The sequence below is a fragment of the Nycticebus coucang genome, chromosome X, assembly GCF_027406575.1.
Source record: "Nycticebus coucang isolate mNycCou1 chromosome X, mNycCou1.pri, whole genome shotgun sequence".
Taxonomy (NCBI): Eukaryota; Metazoa; Chordata; class Mammalia; order Primates; family Lorisidae; genus Nycticebus; species Nycticebus coucang.
The window spans coordinates 121,637,669-121,643,070 of NC_069804.1; positions in this window are offsets into that span (position 1 = coordinate 121,637,669).

Here is a 5,402-nt window from a genome sequence, read left to right on the forward strand (position 1 = left end):
GTTTAGTGAGCCAGGTGGCAGGCCTCCTCAGTGATTCACTCCAAGATGTTGTGATCCAATGAATCCATGCTGTTCTCAGCCTCTGTGTTCAGGTTCCTAGGGAAGTAGGTGTCAAAACTGTCCCCTGTCAAAGTGGGGTAGCATGATGGCGGCTGAGTAACAGCTTCTTTGCAACCAGGCAAGATGAGATTGTGGAGAGAAGACTTCAGGCATCTCTGGCTTCTGGGCGTTGCCCAGAAACATCCCTTTATGGACTCAGGGAGACAGCAAGAGACTTCTGGACCCCCAGAGGAGGACAAAAGCAGTGGAGAAGTGGCAAGTGGTTGTGTCCATTCAGTCTGAGGTCATGGTGGTTGCCGAGGCTGTACCTACAACAACAGCAAGACTGCAGACAGGGAAGGACTTCCCTGTGGGTTGTTTTATTTCTTTGGACTTGGGCACTCAGCTGAATTACCTTGGGAGAACTTGGGTGAGACTATGGGTTATTTTAAGCATTGTCCAGGGTCTGGGTCTGAGTCACTAGGGTGGAAAAGAGCTATCATTGTTCAGTTGTGAGCTGGGCACAGCCATTGTGGGAGAGCTGCATTGCAAGCTCCACCCTCAGGATTGAAGAGAGAGGCCTGGCCTGGGAGAACTTGGGTGAGTATTCTAGTGACTGTGAACAGCACCAAAGACCAGGACTGAGACAGAGGGGAAGAGTGCAGCTTTCAGTGTTTGCCAGTAGGAGAGCTGCCTCTGCCCTTAGGGGCATAGAGTGAGGCCAGTTTTGGCTCAAGTGATAAATGGAGAGCCACTTCAGGGGAGATCCCAGTGACACGTGCTTTCCTGTGAAAGCCTCTGCTTAGCCAAGGTTAATGGTTGGAAGTGTCTTTTAAGCAGGCAGAAGAGAGCTTCAGACTGTCAACTCTGTGGGGTTTGAGGATAAAGAAGTCAGCAGAAGCCTCCATACAGTCTCCATCTTACACAGCTGTATCAGCATTGTGATCAGCATCTCATACTCCAGAAGATCACCTGTTGCCCAGACAATATTCAGTGAGATATATATACTGCTTGTTTTTGGATTTGGGTTTTGTGGGATTTTTCTGCCTTTTTTTTTATTAGAAAACTTTTCCTCTAGATTTTTCTTCTTTCTTAATTTTTCTAGTGTAAATATAATTTTCCATTTTTACCTTCTTTAATAATAATAACTTCATTGTTGCTAGTGTTTTTGCCCCTGTCATTTGGTTTTCCCCCAATTTTATCATGTAAGTTTTTCTGTTTGTTTGTTGTGATTTGATTGATACTATTTCTGTTTTTCTCTCTATTTGGTGGAGGTGGGGTAGATGTTTCTAGCTTCTGACCTCAAGGGAACCACCCAACCCAGCATCCCCAAAGGTTGGGGGGTTTTAAGGTAGGGGACAAGATACTCTATTGTACACCTTTATTCCTCCTCTCTCCCTCTATTTGTTCCTCTCTTCCATTGTGAATATTCCTTTTTACTCACCCCCTCTCCTTTCTCTTTTTTATTTTCATTAGTAGTTTCTTCCTCCTCCTCCTCTTCTTCTTCTTCTTCTTCTTCTTCTTCTTCTTCTTCTTCTTCTTCTTCTTCTTCTTCTTCTTCTTCTTTCTTCTCATCTTTTATTCCTGTACCAAAAGGACTAAGCAAAACTTTACGTCAGAGGCACAATAACTTAAAGAGCAAGAGGAATTGAAATAAAAATAACGGAAAGGAAACAGATAAAAGAAAACACTCATGAGAAAGAAATAGCAGAAAAATTCTGGCAACATAAAAAAACAGTCCAGAGCAAACCCCAAAGGGTCCATGAGGTAGTTATGGCAGAGGATTCCAACTATAAAGAAATGTTAGAAATGACAGAAGGGAAATTTAAAATAAAGGTGGTTTAAAAAATGAAGGAAATTGCTGAGAAAGTGGAAAATAACCAAATGGAAATCCTAAAACAGAATCAAATAAGAGATGAATGATATAAAGAAAATAGAAAGGATATAGCAGCCATGAAGGAATTGAAGAAGTCAATTAGGGAACTTAAACATGCAGTAGAAAGTATCAATAACAGACTACACCATGCAGAAGAAGGAATCTCACAGGTAGAGGACAAAGCTCTTGAGATAACTCAGATAGTTAAAGAGGCAGAATAAAAGAGGGAGAATGCAGAATGTTCACTGACAGAATTATGGGACTTCATGATGTATTCAAACATATGAGTTATAGGTATGCCAGAAGGGGAAGAAGAATGCCCTAGAGGAATGGAAGCCATACTAGAGAATATTATAAATGAAAATTTCCCAAATATCACAAAAGATTCTGACACACTCCTTTCAGAGGGATATCAGACCCCAGGTCACTTCAACTCTAATAGATCTTATCCAACACACATTGTGATGACACTATCCAAACTCATGATAAAAGAAAACATTCTGTAAGGTGCTAGGAGTAAGTGCCAATTGACCTACAGGGGAAAATACATCAGGGTGACTGCAGAATTCTCTAATGAAATTTTTCAAACCAGAAGACAATTGTTACCTAACTTTAATCTACTTAAACAAAACAATTTCCAGCCCAGAATTCTATATCCTGCTAAGCTAAGCTTTAAAATTGAAAGATAAATCAAATCTTTCACTGATATGAAAACATTGAGGAAATTTGCCACAACAAGACCAGCTCTACAGGAAACACTTCAACCTATTTTACACACTGACGGTCACAATGGAACACCAGCAAAGTAAGCACCTAGAAATTAATGGACAGAACCTAGGTTCCACAATAATGCAAAAGATAAAACTAAGCAATGGACTCTCGCAAAATCTAATGTATTGAATGCTACCACACTTATCAATTTTCTCAATAAATGTTAATGGCTTCAATTCCCCACTGACGAAGCATAGATTGGCTGATTGGATACAAAAACACAAGCCATCCATTTGCTGTCTGTAGGAAACACACCTAGCCTCAAAAAAGAAATTAAGAGTCAGAGTTAAGAGTGGGAAGACAATTTCTCAGGCAAATGGAATTCAGAAGTAAAGACGGGTCACAATCTTATTTTCAGATACAAGTGGATTTGAAGCAACTAAAGTCAAAAAAGACAAAGATGGTCACTTCATATTGGTCAAGAGAAAATTACAACAAGAAGACATTTTAATTCTAAATATTTGGGTACCCAACTTAAATGCTCCCAGATTCTTCAAAGAGACCTTATTTAGACTGAGTAATATGATATCCTGTAACACCATAACAACAGGGGACTTTAACACTCCTCTTACAGAACTAGACAGATCCTCTAAACAGAAATTAAACATATAAGGGAATTCAATGGGATGCTAGAACAACTGTGCTTGATAGACATATATAGAACACCCCATCCCAAAGCTGAAGAATATGCCTTCTTCTCATCAGTCCAAGGGACATTCTCCAAAATTTATTGTATCCTAGAACACAAAACAAACCTCAACAGAATCAAAAGAATTGAAAATTTTCCTTCAATTTTCTCAGACCACAGGCATTAAAAGTGCAACTTAACTCCAAGAAAAACGTTCATTCTCACACAAAGGCATGAAAATTAAAAAAAAAAAAAAAAAACTTAATTAAATTGACAACAAAAGAATCATTCAGAAAATTAATGAAACAAGGAGTTGTTTTTTGAACAAATTAATAAAACAGATAAACATTTGGCCAGAATAACTAGAAACAAAAAGTAGCATCTCTAGTAAGCTCAATCATAAATGATAAAAGGAAAATAACAACAGATACCACAGAGATGCAAGAGATTATCTCTGAATACTACTCTGAAACTAGCCACATGGTCCCCAAATTGGGAGGACCCCACCTGCAAACTGGCTCCAAACTCAACTCTGTGCCTCCATCCCCTAGTGATGGGCTACCGCTCATTCAGGACAACTGTGTGGGACTCTGAAAAGAGCCTATTGGTTATGGTCTCAGTCCTTCCTCACTTGCGGGTGATGCGCTAAGTGATGGCTTGTTGGCCTTGGACACAGTGTGCTGGCTGAGGTTCCCAGGCAGCCTCAGGTGTGGTATGGACTGTATCTCTCTAGAGGTGATAGTGGAGCACTTGGTTTAGTGGGCCAGGTGGAAGGCCTCCTCAGTGACTCAATCCAAGATGTTGTGATCCAATGAATTCATACTAGTCTCCATCTTCAGGGCCCTGGGGAAGTAAGCACCAAAACTGTACCCAGCTGAAGGGGGGGAGCAAAATGGCGGCCAATAACAGCTTCTTTGCAACTGGGCGAGGTGAGATTGAAGATAGAAGACTCCCAGAACCTTTGCCTTATGGGTTTTGTCCAGAAACATCCCTTTGGGGATTCAGGGAGACAGTGTGAGATTTCTGGAGCTCAGGAGAAGAACAAAAGTGGTGGAGAAATGGGAAGTGGTTGTGTCCGTTCAGTCTGCAGCCACGGTGGCTGCCCCAGCTGTACCTAAAACAGCAGTGAGATTGCAGACACGTAAGGCCTTCCCTGCAGGTTGTTTTGTTTCTTTGGACTTGGGCACTCAGGTGAATAACCTTGAGAGAACTTGGGCAAGAGTGCATGTGACTTTAAGTGTTGTCCAGAGTCTGGGTTTGAGCCACTAGGCCAAAAAGAGCTATCATTGTTTGCCTGTGAGCAGGGTGCAACCACTGTGGGAGAGCTGCCCTGCAGGCTCTGCTCTCAGGGTTGCAGAGTGAGGCCCGGGCTGTCAGATCTTGGGCGAGTGTTCTAGTGACTGTGAACAGGGCCAAACACTGGGACTGAGACAGAGGGGAAGAGTGGAGCTTTCAGTGTTTGGCAGTAGGAGAGCTACCTTGCAGCCTCAGCCCTCAGGGGCATAGAATGAGGCCAGTTTTGGCTCACCTGAGAAATGGACAGACACTTCAGGAGAGATCCCAGGGACATGTGCTTTCTTGGAAAATCCTCTGTTTAGCCGATGTAAATGGTTTAGAGTGTCTCTTAAGCAGGCAGAAGAGAGATTCAGGCTTTCAACCATACATAGTTTGAGGGGATAGAAGTCAGTAGAGGCTTCCATCCAGTCTCCATTTTATATAGCTATATTAGCACTGTAATTAGCATCTCACACCCCAAAAGATCACCTGTTGCCCAGACAATATTCAGCAAGATATATATACTGCTTTGTTTTTGGATTTTCATTTCCTGCTTTTTTCCCCTTTCTTTATTTCAATGTTTTCCTCCTAGATATTTTTTCCTTTATTCATTTTTATAGTGTAAATATAATTTTCCATTGTTGCCTTCTGTAATATTAATAACTTCATTTTTGCTAGTGTTTGTGCCCCTGTTATTAGTTTTTTTACCCACAATTTTAAACTGTAATGTTTTCTGTTTGTTGTGATTTGATTTATAGTATTTTTATTTTTTCTCTCTATTTGTTGAAGGTGGGGTACTGTGTCTACTAACAA